This window comes from Giraffa tippelskirchi, chromosome 7 (assembly GCF_054371585.1).
Source record: "Giraffa tippelskirchi isolate mGirTip1 chromosome 7, T2T-mGirTip1v1.2.pri, whole genome shotgun sequence".
Taxonomy (NCBI): domain Eukaryota; kingdom Metazoa; phylum Chordata; class Mammalia; order Artiodactyla; family Giraffidae; genus Giraffa; species Giraffa tippelskirchi.
Window position 1 is genome coordinate 37,259,339 of NC_137281.1, and position 21,919 is coordinate 37,281,257.

The 21,919-nt window shown below is 42.2% G+C and overlaps 1 long non-coding RNA gene and 1 other non-coding gene across 2 annotated transcripts; both read right to left on the minus strand.

Moving 5' to 3' along the window:
- Nucleotides 1-293: 293 nt before the first annotated feature.
- Nucleotides 294-21,894, minus strand: LOC145514981 (uncharacterized). The gene is made up of 5 exons (XR_014060614.1): nucleotides 21,814-21,894; nucleotides 21,245-21,450; nucleotides 20,667-20,779; nucleotides 2,186-3,172; nucleotides 294-743 (listed from the first exon to the last, which is right to left on the minus strand). It is a non-coding gene; the product is annotated as an uncharacterized LOC145514981 (long non-coding RNA).
- TRNAF-GAA (transfer RNA phenylalanine (anticodon GAA)) lies at nucleotides 1,508-1,580 on the minus strand. Its single transcript has one exon. It is a non-coding gene; the product is annotated as a tRNA-Phe (tRNA).
- Nucleotides 21,895-21,919: the final 25 nt, after the last annotated feature.

The following is a 21,919-nucleotide window of genomic DNA, read 5'->3' on the forward strand; positions in this document are numbered from 1 at the left end:
ATGCATTAAGGCCCATAGTTCATCCTTTTGTTTTAGCTACTACTTCCTTTAAGTTAAAACCCAACTAGCGTATGGAGATACAAGAGGCTTCCTCCCTTTATCCCTTCTCGTTTTCTTCTTCCTTTCTCCTTCCCTCCCTTCCTCTTTCCTCCCTTCCCACAGTATTTCCTGAGCAACTATTACATATCAGGAGAAGTTCTATGAGCCAGGACTGTCATAGTAAAGAAAACAGATGAAGTGTCTCTTAAACTCAAGCAGGGGGAAGGCTAGAAACAAATAAACAAGCAAATAAATCAGCTATCAACAGATATTGTCAAAGCCTTGCAGACAACACTGGAGCACTGGGTTAACTCAGAAAGTCTGGAGAGGGCCCTTTAGTTGGGTGCTCGTGGAAACCCTCTCCAAATGAGAGACCAAAAGGTGAGAGGGACCCAGGATGGCAGGGATCAGGGAGGGGTGACTCAGGTAGAGAAAGCACCTTGTGGGGAGGATTGGAGCAATAAGGCAGGCAGTGCCTCCCAGGGGTGTGGCCAAGGGCCAAGGGAAGGAGGGGAGGTGGGAGATGGCCTGATTTTCCGCTGCCTCTTGGCCACCCAGAGGAGGATGGCATTTACTCAATGTGGTGAGAAAGTCCCTGAGGGCTTTATAGGGTGAGCAGCACAATCAAAGTTGTATTGAAAAGGTCTGTCTGGTCCTTTGTGCAGAGTGGCAGGTAGAGGCCTGGTCAGGAGGTTCCAGAGTCACTGGAAGAGAAGAGAGGACAGTGAGGAAAGGGAATTGGGGCGTTCCTCCCAGGCAGGAGGAGGACGACAGCAGGGGTAGTTGTAACAATGAGTCTAAATTACACCCCAAAAGAACAGTCTGGGGTCACTTTCTGATCTTGAAAAAAATGTAAAGAAATACTGAAAGAGTAAACAGACCTGCTGTCTCTAGTTCCTTACAAAACTGCCTAATCTGCCCAGTCCTCCTGGCAATCCATCTAGGGGTTTCTCTCTGCCTTCAGAGTGGGACAAACAGGTTGCTTGTCCTTGAAACACCCAGAGCAGCAACTGGCTGCTCTCTGGATGGGTCTGTGGACAGGGCAGAACACAGAGCCGGGTTGTTTGTAAGTACATCCCCAAACTTCACCCTGTCAACAAACAGGTGACTTTTAGTGTGTGGAACAGGAGAAATCTCTTCTTCAAAATCCAGTTATTGAGTTGGAGAGGTTCCCATATTAATCTCAAAGATGACCTTTTTTTTTTTTTTTTTAACATGGACACAGGAATCAATGGTCTTGTCTTTTTTTTTTGAAAAGAAAGTGAAAGTCACTCAGTTGTGTCCGACTCTTTGTGACCCCATGGACTATACAGTCCACGGAATTCCCCAGGACAGAATATTGGAGTCGGTAGCCATTCCCTTTTCCAGGGGATCTTCCCACCCCAGGGATTGAACCCAGGTCTCCTGCATTACAGAAGGATTCTTTACCAGCTGAGCCACCAGTGAAGCCCAAAGGGTCAGAAACAGTTGCCAGAACCTGGGATTGAACCAGGGACCTTTAGATCTTCAGACTAACACTCTTCCAACTGAGCTATTTTGGCCATTTGGCTGCTCTGGGTCTTAGTTGCAGCACGTGGGATCTCTTAGTTGCAGAATCTAGTTGGGAATTTTTAGTTGTGGGCTCTAATTCCCCAACCAGAGATCAAACCCGGGCCCCCTGCATTGGGAGTATAGAGTCTTTGCCACTGGACTGTCAGGGAAGTCCCCCGAAGATTATGTTTTTTAAAAGATGATTTTTTTTTAAGTAGAAGCATAAGCTCTAACTTAAGCAATATAAGCTTCTTTTCTATTAATTTAGGAGAGAAAAGGAATTGGCTGTTGTACACTTTAACCTTCCCCGTTGCACCTCGCGTAGGATCCACTCTTTGGGCCTCAGCTTTCCCTTCTGTACAATGGGCACAGTGATTCCCAACGTTTACTTCTGTTCTGACATTCTGTGTCCTCACTAAGGGACAGTGGGGACAGAATGATGAAATGGACTGATCAGCACCATAACTGGGGGTGAAGGAGATTGCTTTGAGCAAATGGTGAGCCTCCAATCTAACTGCATCCTGAGGTGGGGGTTGCAGCTGCTACTGACCAGAAAGGAATTCAGTGAGAGGGAAGGGCCAGCGGCAGGACAGTCTGGCTGTTGTGAATGACTCACCTATCAGTGTGTAATTAAATTTTCCTGGGTCACCTTCCACTCGTCACAGTTCCTGGGCTGAGAGTTCAAAGTCCCGTTTCCAGAGTGGAAAGAGAATTCTGAAGTTTCTGCTTATCTTCTAAAACAAAATCCCAAACAAACAAAAACAAGATCCCAAATAAAGCAGGTTAATTGAACATCACAAACTGTGACTAATAAGTTAAGTCACAGAATTTCAAGGACGGAAAGGACTCCAGAGTTTGTCCACAGCTGTGCTTCTCTCCACCATATTATCTCCAAATGTTGGCCACTGAACGTGTGCTTGGATGCCTCCCATGACGGAGTGCTCACTTCTTCCAAAGGCAAGCGACTCCACCTTTAGACCTCTCCGCTGGCCCTGGGTTTAATGCTTGGGTCCTCACCGAAGAAGCTCCTTCCCCCTCCTTCTGTAACAACCCTGCAGGTGTTTAAGGACAGGTATAACCACTCCCTCTCCACCCCTATCACCACCTTGGGTTTTCTCTTCTCTGAGAAGCATCCAGCCCCAAAACCTTTAAGTGGGTCTTAAGAGGCTGATTCCAAATCACAGCTCTTAGAATTGCCTCTGGAACTGAGTAGCTGCCAGGGACACCGACGATAATTGCTTAAGAGGCCACAGGGACACATTTCTTCCCCTCCCAGTCCTTGACTTTCTCAGGTTTCCTTGATCCGGTTTGTAACGATCTCATCCTGGTGAAATGCAAACATTTGTACTGTTTCACTGCCTCTGAGAGACCTGCCCGGTCTCCACACTGGAGAAGGCCATAACCCTTTGTGCTCACTTGGAAAGGTACCCAAGGGCTCCTGTGGTGCTGGATAGATAGATGTACAGATGGATAGTGGAAGGAGCTACCTCTGGAACAGGGCGTCACCAACCAGCGTATTATGGGCCCAGCTCAAGGTCCCAGTGTTTCACTTGGCCCACCCAGTGCTTACAGATCAGGAAATTTCTCGTAAACATCTAGGTCTCTGCACAGAAAACAAACATCATTACCAAAGGGGAAGTGATGGGGGAGGGATAAATTGGGAGTATAGGCTTAACAGATGCACATTGCCATATATAAAATACATAAACAACAAGAATTTACTTTATAGCGCAGGAACTACAGGGCTTTCCTACTGGCTCAGACAGTAAAGAATCTATCTGCAATACAGGAGACCTGGGTTCAGTCCCTGGATCAGGGAGATCTCCTGTAGAAGGAATGGCAACCCACTCCAGTATTCTTGTCTGGAGAATTCCATGGACAGAGGAACCTGGCGGGGTACAGTCCATGGGGTCACAAAGAGTCAGACACGAACTGAGTGACTTTCACACTCACAGGAACTATATTCAATATTTTGTCAAAAACTATAATGGAAAGAATAGAAATATATATATATATATATTCTGATAACTGAATTATTTTGCTGTAAACCTGAAACTAACACAATATTGCAAATCAACTATACTTCAATTTTAAAAAATCTAAGTCTCTGGCTTCCCATAAAGCATGGCGAATTCTGTCTGGTCACCCTGAGTTTTGAGAGGGCAGGACCTCTCCTGTTCACCCCAGATCCCTTATTTTTTTCTCTCTCTTTTAAAACTCTCTTTTATATTTGTCTGCATTGGGTCTTAGTTGCAGCATGCAGGATCTTTCATTGTGGCACGTAGACTCTCTAGTTGTGGTGCTCAGGCTTCAGTAGTTGTGGCATGTGGGCTTAGCTGCTCCTCAGCATGTAGGATCTTAGCTGCCCAACCAGGGATCAAACCTGCATCCCTTGCATTGCAAGGTGGATTCTTAACCACTGGACCACCAGGGAAGACCTGACCCCTCATTTCTTGACAGCCATACTCACTTCCCTTTCTGTCCAGTCTCAGTCATTTTGAGAATTTGCAACCCTGGCCCTTGGCATTTCCACTTGGTCACCAGCATTGCCACCATGATGTGGCGCTGCCTGGGGAAGAGTTATCGCTTTGCCTCTACAAGGGGCTTCCCATGTGTATCCACCTCCCTGGTCATCACTGGCCTTTTGTCTGCATCCCTTCCTACATGAGTGTTGCCAGGTGTTTCCTGACCAGGTCAGGTGCCTTTGGTCCATCCTCCTGGTCTGGCATGTGAACCTGAGCAGATGTTCTGCTGAATAGGCAGGAGGGATGGGGAAGGAACCGTGGGTTATCAGGGTAATCTAAGCATGAATTAACCAGTTGCCCTGAGAAAATGTGGTCACATGCTTCCCTAGTGGAGGCCTGGGAATCTGCAGGGCTGCTGTGAATCTTGTTCAGCACCATCTTTGGAAACAATTTGCTGTTGTTCTTTAGTCGCTAAGTTGTGTCTGACTCTTCCGCGACCCCATGGACTGTAGCCCACTAAGCTCCTCTGTCTGTGGGATTTCCCAAGCAAGAATACTAGAGAAGGTTGCTATTTCCTTCTCTAGGGGATCTTCCTGATCCAGGGATCAAACCACGTCTCCTGCACTGGCAGGCAGATTCTTTACCACTGAGCCACCAGGGAAGCCCTTGGAAACAATACATTTACCAAAAATGACTGTATGAACTTCCTAGAGCTGCTGTGACAATGTATCACAAGCTGGTGGCTTTGAACAAGCTCTGGAGGCTGGAAGTCTCAAATTGAGGTGTCTTCAGGTACTTCTCCCCATGAAAGCTCCAGGAAAGAATCCTTTTGTGCCTCACAGTTTCCAGTGTTTGAAGGCAATCCTTGGAGTTCCTTGGCTTGGACCTGTGTGGCCCCAGTCTCTGCCTCCACTATCATGTGGTTGTCTTCTCTTTGTGTCTGTATTGGACTAGGGCCCACCCTAACAAACTCATCTTAAATGAATTACATCTACAAAGACCCTCATTCCAAATAACTGCAGATTCTGAGTACTTAGGGTTAGGACTTTAACATGTCTTCTATGCAGGGGGGATACAACTCAACCCACAACACCTACCAAGATCTCTTCCACTTCTAGCCATTGCTGTTTTCCAAGCTGATGACTGAATGATGTCCTCAAAGACAAAGGTAATTGAAATGTTGCCATGAATGACTCAAGACTAACGGTGCTCAACAGCCTACATTGGTCCACCCAGAGGTCCATTAAGGGGAGGTGTGGATGCCAGATGCAGGGTTTCCTCATCTCACTTAATCTGTATGATGCTGTTTTGGCCAGGACACCTGAGCATGCGTGGTGCTAGGTAATGCACCAGCCTATCTGGGAAGTCTGTGGTTTGGTTCCAAAGCTCAGGACCCTGAGATTGTCATGTACTTTCTCCTCCCTGCATGTGTGCATGCTAAGTTGCTTCAGTCATGTGCAACTCTTTGCAACCCTATGAACTGTAGCCCACAAGGCTCCTTTGTCCATGGGATTCCCCAGGCAAGAATACTGGAGTAGGTTGCCCTGCCCTCCTCCAGGAGATCTTCCCGACCCAGGGATCGAACTCATGTCTCTTATGTCTCCTGCAGTGACAGGTGGGTTCTTTACCACTAGTGCCACCTGGGAAGCCCTTTAACATTCTGAGTTGTTTCAGATGGAGCCTGAAAGCTTTCTGGTGGCTTCTCCTGATTGGAATAGGATTAAGGACCCTAGACCTCTGGTGGTATCTGAATTGAAGGTTGGTCTTCTTTATGTGATACAGCCTCGAACCAAATCCATTCAGCTCAGATGACATCATATGATATTTGGATTTTTTCTCTGGTACACCAGTTATAAAAAGAATTAAAATTTGACTCCTATTGGAATGGATTTATTAGTGGATGTTGGGGATAAACAGGAAGCCATTGCTTAGCTTTCCTTTATGATTCAAGGGGAAAATAATAATTGGTTTGATGAAAGCTCTAGAAAGTGAGCTTGATTTTTTTTTTCCTAGTTTGGAGTTCTGGGGTTCATGTCACTAAAGTATCCCTTTTAACAAGATTGAAAAGCATGCTTGTTCTGAGGAAAGGAATTCATACTCAACAGAAGGACATAGTAACACTCAATAGACCTCCACTTTCCCACCCCTACCCCCATCCAAACTACATTAATAGCTGTCCCCCACCCCATCCCCCATCCAAACTGCATTAATAGCTGTGTTTGACCCCACCTGGGATGAATCAGAGAGCGTCCCTTCATTCTACTTCTCTTCAGCTGCTGTTTGGAGGGAGAATGAGCACCCATCTCTCCCATTCTCCCTGGTTCTACCTCTGCCTTTCTCCATGCATCAGCACAGTGGGTGTCCCAGGGCAGGAGGACAACATAGGCAAGATCTCCACTAAGCTCTGAGATCCTTGCGGGGAAAATACCAGATTATATCCACCTGAGTCTCCAGCTTTCCCAAAGCTCAGACCGTAATGTCAGCTCTCAAGGAAATACTTTGTATTTGCATAGGATGTTACACTTTGCAAGGTTTTCTCTTGCTCTCTCTCACCTGCCCTCTCAAAATACAAACCCCCAACTGCTTACTCTTTCTGTCTCCCCTCGCCTCTTTCTCTCTCTCATACACATACAGAGTCTGGTCTGAACTGATTCACAAAATCTCAGTGACTTTATGCAAGTGAAGCAAAAGCCTCTTTTTACAAATAAGGAAACTGAGTCCCAGAGAAGGTAAGAGATATGACAATATGTCAGAAGAAGGGAAGCCCCTCATAGCTCAGTTGGTAAAGAATCCTCCTGCAATGTGGGAGACTCGGGTTCGATTCCTGGGTTGGGAAGATCCCCTGAAGAAGGAAATGGGAACCCACTCCAGTATTCTTGCCTGGAGAATACCATGGGTAGAAGAGCCTGGCAGGCTATAGTCCATGGTATTGCAAGAGTCGGACATGACTTAGCAACTAAACCACCACCATTATAAGTGAGCTCATGGCAGAAAACGAAATTATTCTCCAAAATATCCTCTAGGGGCCAGACAGCTGTAGAACAAGACCCGTGATCTGGTTCCTTCACTTCTGAGCCATTTATGGTTTATGTTTGAATGTTCCCACAACTGTTCTGCATTTGCCAAACTAGCTAGTAATGCCTATGGCACAGGCATTGCAGGGTGATGATGGGAAAGGGGGTAGTTTTGGCAGATTTAAAGGCAGCTCACTAGCTGGTTGAGTTTCTGTTTACACACAGTTTAAACAAAGAGTGAAACTGTCACTGGGGAAAGTGACAGTGCATCTCTTTGGAGATTTCTATGCTTTGTTTCTTCATCAAGAAACTCTGAAGTTGAGAGTATTCAGTTACTTATTCGTCCAGAAATAACATGGCAGAGTTGAGGAAGTCACGCAAGGCCTCTAAATGTGGCAGAATTTGGACGAAGAGGAAATATGATGTGTGAAGATAACATTGACACAGTATGAGAGGGTTGGGGGATTATTGAACAAATGTTGGGTTTTATTGCAGGTTGAATCTATTGTCTGAGGAAACGCTTGTGCTCAAATAAATTTCCTGCATCAGAAATCCATTTTAGCCTCCTAAACATTCCCCTGTTCATTTTGTTTGACAAATCATTTGTTTGCCTCCAGAGTGTGAATCTAAAAGGAAAGTAACCCTGAATAGGATGAAAAGTGATTTCAGCAGTCCCTGCCAATGCTTTTCATAAGGCCTGTGTTTACCTTTCAAAGGAAATTGCTTTTCCCCAACAACGGTGCTGCACACAGAGATTTGGCTTCAATTCTCTCAACTTAGGGGCTTCCCTAGAGGCTCAGAGGTAAAGAATCTGCCTGCCAGTGTAGGAGACACAAGAGATGCGAGTTCAATCCCTGGACTGGGAAGATCCCCTGGAGGAGGACATGGCAACTCACTCTGGTATTCTTGCCTGGAGAATACTATGGACAGAGGAGCCTGGCAGGTTATAGTCCATAGGGTTGCAAAGAGTTGTGTCCGACTGAAGCAACTTAGCATGCATGCATCTCAACTTAATTTGGAGCACCTTCTAGTTTAAAACATTGACAAGCAGGTAACTGAATCTAAGAAACTAAGAAAAATTTGCAAATTTATATTATGAATGTTTTCCATTGAAGAAAACTGTGTGTGTGTGTGTGTGTGCAAAATAAATTTAGAGGGATACTTCAGGCTTTTCTACTATAGAGAAGTTGAATTCCAATTTAGCAATGCTAATTCAAACAACCACTTTGGAAAGAATTTAATCCTTCCTCCAACTCCAGCTCCCCAAATTATCACTCACTTGAACTTTCTCCATCAGACACATTTGCTTCATCTTTCTATCAATTCAGCAAAATGCATCCAGCAACCTGTGAAGCTACCTACTGGGAAAATCAGTCTGGGCTAAAACTTACTAATGTTAAGAGTATGAGAGTATATCATTAAGATTATATGGACATCAACAGGATAACATAGGAATATTAAGAACAAATTTATTGCAACAAATTCAACAACTTAAGTAAAATATATAAATTTCTTGCAAAACACGACTTATATTGACTTCAACAGATGCTAGTGAGAATGCAGGGCCATCAAGGTTTTTATTCATTGCTAAGGGGAATGTAAATTGGTACAGCTATTTTGGGAAAACGTTTCACAGTTTTATGCTTCTAGTGTCAAATTTCAAAACTCTTTGCCTCTCCATAGACCACAAAGATTTTCTCACACATTTTTCTCTGAAAGTTTTATAGTTTTGCATTTTACATTAAATCTGTGATCGTTTTGAATTAGTCTTTGTAGGGGGTGTGAGGTTTAAATTGAATTTCATGTGATAACATGCAAGTAAATTAATTACCTGTCAGAATAAAACTCAAAACTCTGTTTAGGATGTTAGCCAAGTCTAGACATTTGGTAAGGCGGCATCTATAATGTACAGGATAAACTGTACACATTTGTGTACATAAAATTATTTGCATAAAGACATGTAAAGAAGAAGGAAAATATGACCCATTGCTTGGAGAAGAATCAGCCAATGTAAATAGACTCAGGAATGACACAGATGATGAAATAGGAAACAATGACTGTAAAACTACTACTACTATTATAAATATATTCCAGACGATTCAGAAATCTGTGAACATAATGAGGGAACAAACAAGGATTTATCATTAGCCAAGTGGGCTTCCCTGGTGGCTCAGTGGTAAAGAATCCACCTGACAAACAGGAGGTGCGGATTTGATCCCTGGGTTGGGAAGATCTCCTGGAGAAGGCAACTCACTCCAGTATTCTTGCCTGGGAAATCCCGTGGACAGAGAAGACTAGTGGGCCACAGTCTGCGCTTGGTCACTCAACTGTGTCTGACTCTTTGCGACTCCATGGACTGTAGCCCACCAGGCTCCTCTGTCCATGGGGATTCTCCAGGCAAGAATACTGAAGTGACTCCACCAGAAAATTACTAGAGCTAATCAATGAACGTAAAGTTGCAGGATATAAAATTAACACACAGAAATCCCTTGCATTCCTATATACTAACAACGAGAAAACAGAAAGAGAAATGAAGGAAACAATTCCATTCACCATTGCAACAAAAAGAATAAAATACTTAGGAATATATCTACCTAAAGAAACAAAAGACCTGTATATAGAAAACTATAAAACACCGGTGAAAGAAATCAAAGAGGACATAAAAAGATGGAGAAATATACCGTGTTCATGGATCGGAAGACTCAATATAGTGAAAATGAGTATACTACCCAAAGCAATCTATAGATTCAATGCAATCCCTATCAAGCTACCAACGGTATTTTTCAGAAAACTAGAACAAATAATTTCACAATTTGTATGGAAATACAAAAAACCTTGAATAGCCAAAGCAATCTTGAGAAAGAAGAATGGAACTGGAGGAATCAACCTGCCTGACTTCAGGCTCTACTACAAAGCCACAGTCATCAAGACAGTATGGGGAGGCGGTCCTAAGATGGCGGAGGAATAGGATGGGGAGATGACTTTCTCTCCCACAAATTCACCAAAAGAACATTTTGACGCTGAGCAAATTCCACAGAACAACTTGTGAATTCTGGCAGAGGACATCAGACACACAGAAAGACAGGAGGTAGGACAAAATATAAAAGATAAAAAGAGAGACAAAAGAGGTAGGGATGGAGACCCATCCCGGAAGTTCAGTTTAGTTCAGTTCAGTCACTCAGTCGTGTCCGACTCTCTGCGATCCCATGAATTGCAGCACGCCAGGCCTCCCTGTCCATCACCAACTCCTGGAGTCTATCCAAACCCATGTTCATCGAGTCGGTGATGCCATCCAACCATCTCATCCTCTGTCGTCCCCTTCTCTTCCCGCCCCCAATCCTACCCAGCATCAGGGTCTTTTCCAATGAGTCAACCCTTCGCATGAGGTGCCCAAAGTATTGGAGTTTCAGCTCCAACATCAGACCTTCCAATGAACACCCAGGATTGATCTCTTTTAGGATGGATTGATTGGATCTCCTTGCAGTCCAAGGGACTCTCAAGAGTCTTCTCCAACACCACAGTTCAAAAGCATCAATTCTGCGGTGCTCAGCCTTCTTCACCGTCCAACTTTCACATCCATACATGACCACTGGAAAAACCATAGCCTTGACTAGACGGACCTTTGTTGGCAAAGTAATGTCTCTGCTTTTAAATATGCTATCTAGGTTGGCCATAACCTTCCTTTCAAGGAGTAAGCGTCTTTTAATTTCATGGCTGCAGTCACCATCAGCAGTGATTCTGGAGCCCAAAAAAGTAAAGTCTGACACTGTTTCCACTGTTTCCCCATCCATTTCCCATGGAGTGATGGGACCAGATGCCATGATCTTAGTTTTCTGAATGTTGAGCTTTAAGCCAACTTTTTCACTCTCCTCCTTCACCTTCATCAAGAGGCTCTTCAGTTCTTCACTCTCTGCCATAAGGGTGGTGTCATCCGCATATCTGAGGTTATTGATATTTCTCCCGGCAATCTTGATTCCAGCTTATGTTTCTTCCAGTCCAGCATTTCTCATGATGTACTCTGCATATAAGTTAAATAAGCAGGGTGACAATATACAGCCTTGACGCACTCCTTTTCCTATTTGGAACCAGTCTGTTGTTCCATGTCCAGTTCTAACTGTTGCTTCCTGACCTGCATACAGGTTTCTCAAGAGACAGGTCAGATGGTCTGGTATTCCCATCTCTTTCAGAATTTTCCACAGTTTATTGTGATCCACACAGTCAAAGGCTTTGGCATAGTCAATAAAGCAGAAATAGATGTTTTTCTGGAACTCTCTTGCTTTTTCAATGATCCAGTGGATATTGGCAATTTGATCTCTGGTTCCTCTGCCTTTTCTAAAACCAGCTTGAACATCTGGAAGTTCACGGTTCACGTATTGCTGAAGCCTGGCTTGGAGAATTTTGAGCATTACTTTACTAGCATGTGAGATGAGTGCAATTGTGCGGTAGTTTGAGCATTCTTTGGCATTGCCTTTCTTTGGGATTGGAACGAAGACTGACCTTTTGCAGTCCTGTGGCCACTTCTGAGTTTTCCAGATTTGCTGGCATATTGAGTGCAGCACTTTCACAGCATCACCTTTGAGGATTTGAAATAGCTCAACTGGAATTCCATCACCTCCACTAGCTTTGTCTGTAGTGATGCTTTCTAAGGCCCACTTGACTTCACATTCCAGGATGTCTGGCTCTAGGTGAGTGATCACACCATCGTGATTATCTGGGTCGTGAAGATCTTTTTTGTACAGTTCTTCTGTGTATTCTTGCCACCTCTTCTTAATATCTTCTGCTTCTGTTAGGTCCATACCATTTCTGTCCTTTATCGAGCCCATCTTTGCATGAAATGTTCCTTTGGTATCTCTAATTTTCTTGAAGAGATCTCTAGTCTTTCCCAATCTGTTGTTTTCCTCTATTTCTTTGCACTGATCGTTGAGGAAGGCTTTCTTATCTCTCCTTGCTATCCTTTGGAACTCTGCATTGAGATGGGAATATCTTTCCTTTTCTCCTTTGCTTTTTGCTTCTCTTCTCTTCCCAGCTATCTGTAAGGCCTCCTCAGACAGCCATTTTGCTTTTTTGCATTTCTTTTCCGTGGGGATTTTCTTGATCCCTGTCTCCTGTACAATGTCACGAACCTCTGTCCATAGTTCATCAGGCACTCTGTCTATCAGCTCTAGTCCCTTAAATCTATTTGTCACTACCACTGTATACTCATAAGGGATTTGATCTAGGTCATACCTGAATGGTCTAGTGGTTTTCCCTACTTTCTTCAATTTGAGTCTGAATTTGGCAATAAGCAGAAAGGGAGTCTTAAAAAAGAGAGAAGTTTCCAAACACCAGGAAACACTCTCCCCGGTGGGTCTGTGGTGAGCCTTGGAATCGCAAAGGGCAAAATAACCAGGAGGAAAAATAAATAAATAATTAAAACCCGCGGTTTATGTACCTAACAGCAATCCCCAGCGGGCAAGCAGCACAGACGTGCGCATCGCCAACTAGCAAGCGGGGACTGGGCAGGGAGGGGAAGGCTGCATTGCTTTGAGTTAGGACTGAGCCTGAATGCCCTGCGGGCAATATGAGGGAACTATATTGGGACAGCAACCTAGACCATGAGATAGCTTTCCCGTGAAAAGCCTTAACCTAAGACACTGCCAGGCCTGCTCACAGAACAAAGGACTGAGCAGAGTAAACCGGCCGCGGACCAGCCCATCCCCAGCAGGAGACAGGCAGGGGAAAGGCAGGGAGACAGCCAGAGCCGAAAAGGCAGAATCGGGGCCCCAGAGAGGCATTCTATACCAAACTGCAAACAGACCTCGCTGCTAACCAGGACTGCTTGGGACTCTGGAGGGTCGACACCCGCCGAGAGGGTCGCAGCCAGAGATCAGCTCCCCAGGGGAGAGAACGGCACACCTGGGAAACTGTGCCCGTTGTACACCCGGAAAACCGAGCGGCTGGGATGGGGGAAGGCAAAAAGAAGCAGCCCCCGACCGCACTAGCCAAAAACCTGGTCACCAGAGCTGCTCGGACCTGGGAAGGGCACAAAACCCAGGCTCAACCAAGTCTGTGCCTTTGTGAAGTACCCAGGAACCAGAACCTGAGCGGCTTAGACCTGGGAAGTACAGGCAACCCCAGGGGCTGCTTCATACAGTTCCCAGCAGTGCAACCTAGAGCCTGAGCAGTGTAGACTGGGAAAGCACACACGCCGTGAGCGGGGCAAACCCAGTGTGGACAAAACATTGTGAGCACATGCCAGAGAGATTTGTTTGCAGTGTTCCTCCCTCCCTACAGCACAACTGAACACGTGAGACTAAAAAAAAGAAGTGACCACAACCGCCCCCCTTGTGTCAGGGCAGAAATTAGACACTGAAGAGACCAGCAAACAGAAGAAGCTAAAAGAAACAGAAGGAATTGCTTTGGAAGTGACAGATGCAACAGATTAAAACCCTGTAATTAGCACCGACTACATAGGAAGGGGCCTAGAGACCTTGAGAAGTACAAGCTTGACCAAGGAACTATGTGAAAATGAACTGACCCCACACTGTCCATAACAGCTCCAGAGAAAGTCTGAGATATATTTTTATTAGTATCATTTTTTTAATTTTTAAAACTTTTTATTATTATTTTTTTGTTAATTTTTTAAATTTTTATATTATTTTTAAGTCCCCTATTACTCCTTCAATTTTCATTTTTATAACCTACTATTACCTTGCAAAAAAAAAAGACCCTATTTTTATTTATTTTTTTTCTTTAAGACATTATTTTTAAAGTAAACTTCATATATATATATATTTTATAATTTTTGTGACTTTGGTGGGGTTTTTTCTTGTTTTTTCTTTTCTATCTCCTTTTTTAATATGGTATTTTTGAGAACCTAGCCTCTACTCTAGAATTTTAATCTTTGCTTTTTAGTATTTGTTATCAACTTTGTATCTTCAAGAACCCAATCTTCAGCACCCATTTTTACTTGGGAACGAGATCACTGGCTTGATTGCTCTCTCCCCCTTTTAACTCTCCGTTTTCTCCATCAGGTCACCTCCATCTCCCCACTCTCCCTTTTCTTCTCTACCCAACTCTGTGAATCTCTTTGTGTGTTCCAGGCTGTGGAGAACACTTAGAGAACTGATTACTGGCTGGATCTGTCTCTCCCCTTTTGATTCCCCCTTTTCTCCTCCTGGCCACCTCTGTCTCCCTCCTCCCTCTTCTCTTCCCTGTGTAACTCCATGAACATCTCTGAGAGATCCAGACGGTGGAGAGCACATAGGGAAGTGATTACTGGCTAGCTTGCTCTCTCCCCTTTTGATTCCCCTCTTCTCTTCCTGGCCACCTCTATCTCCCTCCTCCCTCTTCTCGTCTCCATGTAACTCTGTGAACCTCTCCAGGTGTTCCTCACTGTGGAGAAACCTTTCATCATTAACCTAGACGTTTTATCATCTGTGCTGTATAGATGGAGAAGTCTTGAGGCTACTGTAAGAATAAGACTGAAAACCAGAGACAGGAGACTTAAGTCCAAATCTTGAGAACACCAGAGAACTCCTGAATCCAGCAAGCGTTAAACGATAGGAGCTCATCAAACGCCTCCATTCCTACACTGAAACCAAGCACCACCCAAGGGCCAACAAGTCCCAGAGTAAGATATACCACGCAAATTCTCCAGCAACACAAGAACATAGCCCTGAGCTTCAACATACAGGCTGCTCAAAGTCACACCAAACCCACTGACATCTCAAAACTCATTTCTGGACACTTCATTGCACTCCAGAGAGAAGAAATCAAGTTCTACCCACCAGAACACCGACACAAGCTTCCCCAACCAGGAAACCTTGACAAGCCACCCGTCTAACCCCACCCACAGTGAGGAACCTCCACAATAAAGAGGAACCACAAACTGCCAGAAAACAGAAAGGCCACCCCAAACACAATGATATAAGCAAGATGAAAAGGCAGAGAAATACCCAGCAGGTAAAGGAACAGGATAAATGCACTCCAAATCAAACAAAAGAGGAAGAGATAGGGAATCTACCTGATAAAGAATTCCGAATAATGATAGTGAAAATGACCCAAAATCTGGAAAACAAATTGGAGTTACAGATAAATAACCTGGAGACAAGGATCGAGAAGATGCAAGAAAGTTTTAACAAGGACTTAGAAGAAATAAAAAAGAGTCATTATATAATTTATAATGCAATGAATGAGATCAAAAACACTCTGGAGGGAACCAACAGTAGAATAATGGAGGCAGAAGATAGGATAAGTGAGATAGAAGATAGAATGATAGAAATAAATGAAACAGAGAGGAAAACAGAAGAAAGAATTAAAAGAAATGAGGACAACCTCAGAGACCTCTGGGACAATGTTAAACACACCAACATATGAATCATAGGAGTCCCAGAAGAAGAAGACAAAAATAAAGACCATGAGAAAATACTCGAGGAGATAATAGTTGAAAACTTCCCCAAAGTGGGGAAGGAAATAATCACCCACGTCCAAGAAACCCAGAGAGTCCCAAACAAGATAAACCCAAGAAGAAATACCCCGACACATAATCAAATTAGCAAAGATCAAACACAAAGAACAAATATTAAAAGCAGCAAGGGAAAAACAACAAATAACACACAAGGGGATTCCCATAAGGATAACAGCTGATCTTTCAACAGAAACTCTTCAGGCCAGAAGGGAATGGCAGGACATACTTAAAGTGATGAAAGAAAATAATCGACAGCCCAGATTACTGTATCCTGCAAGAATCTCATTCAAATATGAAGGAGAAATCAAAAGCTTTACAGACAAGCAAAAGCTCAGAGAATTCAGCACCACCAAACCAGCTCTCCAACAAATGCTAAAGGATCTTCTCTAGACAGGAAACACAGAAAGGGTGTATAATCTCGAACCCAAAACAATAAGGTAAATGGCAACGGGCTCATACTTATCAATAATTACCTTAAATGTAAATGGGTTGAATGCCCCAACCAAAAGACAAAGACTGGCTGAATGGATACAAAAACAAGACCCCTATGTATGTTGCCTACAAGACACCCACCTCGAAACAAGGGACACATACAGACTGAAAGTGAAGGGCTGGAAAAAGATATTTCATGCAAATAGAGACCAAAAGAAAGCAGGAGTAGCAATACTCATATCAGATAAAATAGACTTTAAAACAAAGGCGGTGAAAAGAGACAAAGATGGACACTACATAATGATCAAAGGATCAATACAAGAAGAAGCTATAACAATTATAAATATATATGCACCCAACATAGGAGCACCACAATATGTAAGGCAAATGCTAACAAGTATGAAAGGGGAAATTAACAATGACACAATAATAGTGGGAGACTTTAATACCCCACTCACACCTATGGACAGATCAACTAAACAGAAAATTAACAAGGAAATACAAACTTTAAATGATACAATAGACCAGTTCGACCAAATTGATATCTATAGGTCATTTCACCCCCAAACAATGAATTTCACCTTTTTTGCAAGCGCACACGGAACCTTCTCCAGAATAGATCACATCCTGGGCCATAAATCTAGTCTTGGTAAATTCAAAAAAATTGAAATCATTCCAAGCATCTTTTCTGACCACAATGCAGTAAGATTAGATGTCAATTACAGGAGAAAAACAATTAAAAGCTCCAACATATGGAGGCTAAACAACATACTGCTGAATGACCAACAAATCACAGAAGAAATCAAAAAATGCATAGAAATGAACGAAAATGAAAACACAACAACCCAAAACCTATGGGACACGGTAAAAGCAGTGCTAAGGGGAAGACTCATAGCAATACAGGCTCACCTCAAGAAACAAGAAAAAAGTCAAATAAATAACCTAACTCTACACCTAAAGCAACCAGAAAAGGAAGAAATGAAGAACCCCAGGGTTAGTAGAAGGAAAGAAATCTTAAAAATTAGGGCAGAAATAATGCAAAAGAAACAAAAGAGACCATAGCAAAAATCAACAAAGCCAAAAGCTGGTTCTTTGAGAAGATAAATAAAATTGACAAGCCATTAGCCAGACTCATCAAGAAACAAAGGGAGAAGAATCAAATCAACAAAATTAGAAATGAAAACGGAGAGATCACAACAGACAACACAGAAATACAAAGGATCATAAGAGACTATTATCAGCAACTATATGCAAATAAAATGGACAACTTGGAAGAAATGGATAAATTCTCAGAAAAGTACGACTTCCCAAAGCTGAACCAGGAAGAAATAGAAAATCTCAACAGACCCATCACAAGCACAGAAATTGAAACTGTAATAAGAAATCTTCCAGCAAACAAAAGCCCAGGACCAGATGGCTTCACAGCTGAGTTCTACCAAAAATTTAGAGAAGAGCTAACACCTATCCTACTCAAACTCTTCCAGAAAATTGCACAGGAAGGTAAACTTCCAAACTATGAGGCCACCATCACCCTAATACCAAAACCTGACAAAGATGCTACAAAAAAAGAAAACTACAGGCCAATATCACTGATGAACATAGATGCAAAAATCCTTAACAAAATCCTAGCAAACAGAATCCAACAACATATTAAAAAGATCATACATACCTCAACATAATAAAAGCTATATATGACAAACCCACAGCAAACATTATCCTAAATGGTGAAAAACTGAAAGGATTTCCCCTAAAATCAGGAACAAGACAAGGGTGCCCACTCTCACCACTACTATTCAACATAGTTTTGGAAGTTTTGGCCACAGCAATCAGAGCAGAAAAAGAAATAAAAGGAATCCAGATTGGAAAAGAAGAAGTAAAACTCTCACTGTTTGCAGATGACATGATCCTCTACGTAGAAAACCCTCAAGACTCCACCAGAAAATTACTAGAGCTAATCAATGAATATAGTAAAGTTGCAGGATATAAAATTAACACACAGAAATCCCTTGCATTCCTATACACTAACAACGAGAAAACAGAAAGAGAAATGAAGGAAACAATTCCATTCACCACCACAATGAAAAGAATAAAATACTTAGGAATATATCTACCTAAAGAAACAAAAGACCTATATATAGAAAACTATAAAACACTGGTGAAAGAAATCAAAGAGGACACAAAAAGATGGAGAAATATACCATGTTCATGGATCAGAAGAATCAATGTAGTGAAAATGAGTATACTACCCAAAGCAATCTATAGATTCAATGCAATCCCTATCAAGCTTCCAACAGTATTCTTCAGAGAACTAGAACAAATAATTTCACAATTTGTATGGAAATACAAAAAACCTCAAATAGCCAAAGCAATCTTGAGAAAGAAGAATGGAACTGGAGGAATCAACCTGCCTGACTTCAGGCTCTACTACAAAGCCACAGTCATCAAGACAGTATGGTACTGGCACAAGGACAGAAATATAGATCAATGGAACAAAACGGAAAGCCCAGAGTTAAACCCACACACCTATGGACAACTTATCTTTGACAAAGGCGGCAAGAATATACAATGGAGAAAAGACAATCTCTTTAACAAGTGGTGCTGGGAAAACTGGTCAACCACTTGTAAAAGAATGAAACTAGAACACTTCCTAACACCATACACAAAAATAAACTCAAAATGGATTAAAGATCTAAACGTAAGACCAGAAACTATAAAACTCCTAGAGGAAAACATAGGCAAAACACTCTCTGACATAAACCACAGCAGGATCCTCTATGACCCACCTCCCAGAATGTTGGAAATAAAAGCAAAAATAAACAAATGGGACCTAATTAAAGTTAAAAGCTTTTGCACAACAAAGGAAACTATAAGCAAGGTGAAAAGACAGCCTTCAGAACGGGAGAAAATAATAGCAAACGAAGCAACAGACAAACAATTAATCTCAAAAATATACAAGCAACTCCTGCAGCTCAATTCCAGAAAAATAAATGACCCAATCAAAAAGTGGGCCAAAGAACTAAACAGACACTTCTCCAAAGAAGACATACAGATGGCTAACAAACACATGAAAAGATGCTCAACATCACTCATTATCAGAGAAAGGCAAATCAAAACCACAATGAGGTACCATTTCACACCAGTCAGAATGGCTGCTATCCAAAAGTCTACAAGCAATAAATGCTGGAGAGGGTGTGGAGAAAAGGGAACCCTCTTACACTGTTGGTGGAAATGCAAACTAGTACAGCCACTATGGAGAACAGTGTGGAGATTCCTCAAAAAACTGGAAATAGAACTGCCATATGACCCAGCAATCCCACTGCTGGGCATACACACCGAGGAAACCAGAATTGAAAGAGACACGTGTACCCCAATGTTCATCGCAGCACTGTTTATAATAGCCAGGACATGGAAGCAGCCTAGATGCCCATCAGCAGACGAATGGATAAGGAAGCTGTGGCACATATACACAATGGAATATTACTCAGCCATTAAAAAGAATACATTCGAATCAGTTCTAATGAGGTGGATGAAACTGGAGCCTATTATACAGAGTGAAGTAAGCCAGAAAGAAAAACACCAATACAGAATACTAACACATATATATGGTATTTAGTTAATCGGTAAAGATAACCCTGTATGCGAGACATCAAAAGAGACACAGATAAATAGAACAGTATTATGGACTCTATGGGAGAGGGCGAGGGCGGGATGATATGAGAGAATGACACTGAAGCATGTAAATTATTATATGTGAAACGAATCGCCAGTCCAGGTTCGATGCATGATACAGGGTGCTCCGGGCTGGTGCACCAGGATGGCCTGGAGGGATGGGATGGGGAGGGAGGTGGGAGGGGGGTTCTGGAAGGGGAAAACATGTGCACCCATGGTGGACTCATGTCAATGTATGGCAAAACAAATACAATATTGTAAAGTTAAAAAATAGATAAATAAACTAATTAAAAAAAAAAAAAGAATACTGAAGTGGGTTGCCATGCCCTCCTCAGGCTACAGTCTATGGGGTTGCAAAAGAGTCAGGCACTATGTAGCAACTAAACAACAACAAACTAGCCAAATAGAACCAAACAGGACTTCCCTGGTGGTCCAGTGGTTAAGACTCCACGGTCCCAATGAAGGGGGCATAGGCTTGATCTCTGTCTCAAAACATTTAAAAGAATTGAAAGTTTTATAAAAAGTTATCAGAGGAGGATTTTTTCCGCCATCTAGAACCCAGGCCAGGACAGAAAAAATTTCCTCACAGTCTTTATTTACCAGAAGATGAATTTTTTTAATTCATTCTTTTACTGAGAGTAGCCCTTCAAGATCTTTTTTTTTTTCCCTTCCCCGAGACCTCAGTTCCAAATCCCCACATCATATAAACACCTTTTATCTTCCATAGCCACAAAATACAACCCTCCTGGTTATTAAGATTGCTGAATGCCCCCAGGTCAATGGTAACTCAAGCCTTCACACTGTTCCAGAGTCCAGCTCCCTTTTCATTTTTGACCTCTGAGCATTTCCTTTAGTTTTGTGCATGCTCAGTTACACATTTCAAATATGTTGGTGACATTTTGCTTAACATTCTAGGGGTTTTGAGGCCAGAGGGTTCTCAGATTATCTAGTTTCCATGCTTCTGGAACCTTTAATTTTTTACTTATTTTATGGGTTCAAGTTACATTGGCCTAATCAAAAGTTCCCTCACTTAGAGCCAGGCAGCCTTGGGTTTGAATTTCAACTCACCAGTTATATAACTCTGAGCAAGTGACAAAACTTCTCTGAGACTTATTCTCTACATGAGTTTTAAGTATCATAATCCCAAGTTTTCAAAGTTTGTTGTAAAGATGATCTCTATTCTAAATACAAGGCACAATAAGTGAAAGATACAGTTATCATTATTCATTCTTCAAATACTGAGTGTTCACTATCAGGTATACCCTCCAAGTGCTAGGAATAATAGACAATAAGTACATGAATAATATATAAACATTGTAATATATAAATATATATTTGTTATACATATATATATATAAACAAAACCCCCAGAAGTTTAAGTGCACTAATAAAAAGAGTAAAGGATAAAGCAGGGAGACCAGCAAAGGCAATGCTTCGCAATAGTTAGAATGAAGGTCCTAGATGCTCCACCTCTGGCTTTATCCTCAAGTCCTTCAAACTCTCCTTTATTGAGCATTTACTTTGTTCTGAGAGCAGAGATGTGACTGAAAAGGCCGCTGCAGCAGAGGGACCCATGAGAACTAGAAAATGCACTCTCCACTACTACCCACAAAGGAAAAAGTTTACTGTAGTATCTGGACATTCACCTCGTCTTTGGTTTACAGTAACTGGACTGTTCCTACAGGAAGGCTTCAGGGTATTCAGCTGACCTATCCTGGGCCACAAGAAAGGGTCGGGAGGGTTTCCTTGGCTAGGCTGTGGTTCGCCAATCTTTCTCCTCATCTCAGCCACTGCTTAGAAGGAACCATTCTGAACCACCTCTGCTTCTCTTTAAGAACTAAGTCAAAATTTCCTACAAGGAGGAAAATAAATGGCAGATGCTCAACCTACAAATTTTATAAATCAGGCAGCTTTACTACTTTATATAAATTATTAGAAGCATGACCTTTGGAATCAAGACAAAACTGGGTTTAATTGTAAGCTCTATCATTTAATGAATGACTTAGGGATAGTTCCAAATTTTGTTTAATAAAACTAGGGACAACAATACCTTTGCTTCATTGAGTTTAAATGTGTATTTGCCTGTAAATCACTTAGCATAATGCCTGATACATAGTAAGGACTCCAAATTGGTATTATTACTTACTGTAATAATTAGTAAGTCTATTACTTTCACAAAGGGAAAAATACTCTTAAAAAGATGAAGTCTACTTACCTTTAAAAGATATGAACCTGTAAACTACTACATGAAGTTAGAATTACTCTATGGTATCTAGGATAATAATTCGATTTTTTCCTGTAATAAAATTAGTTTAAAATAA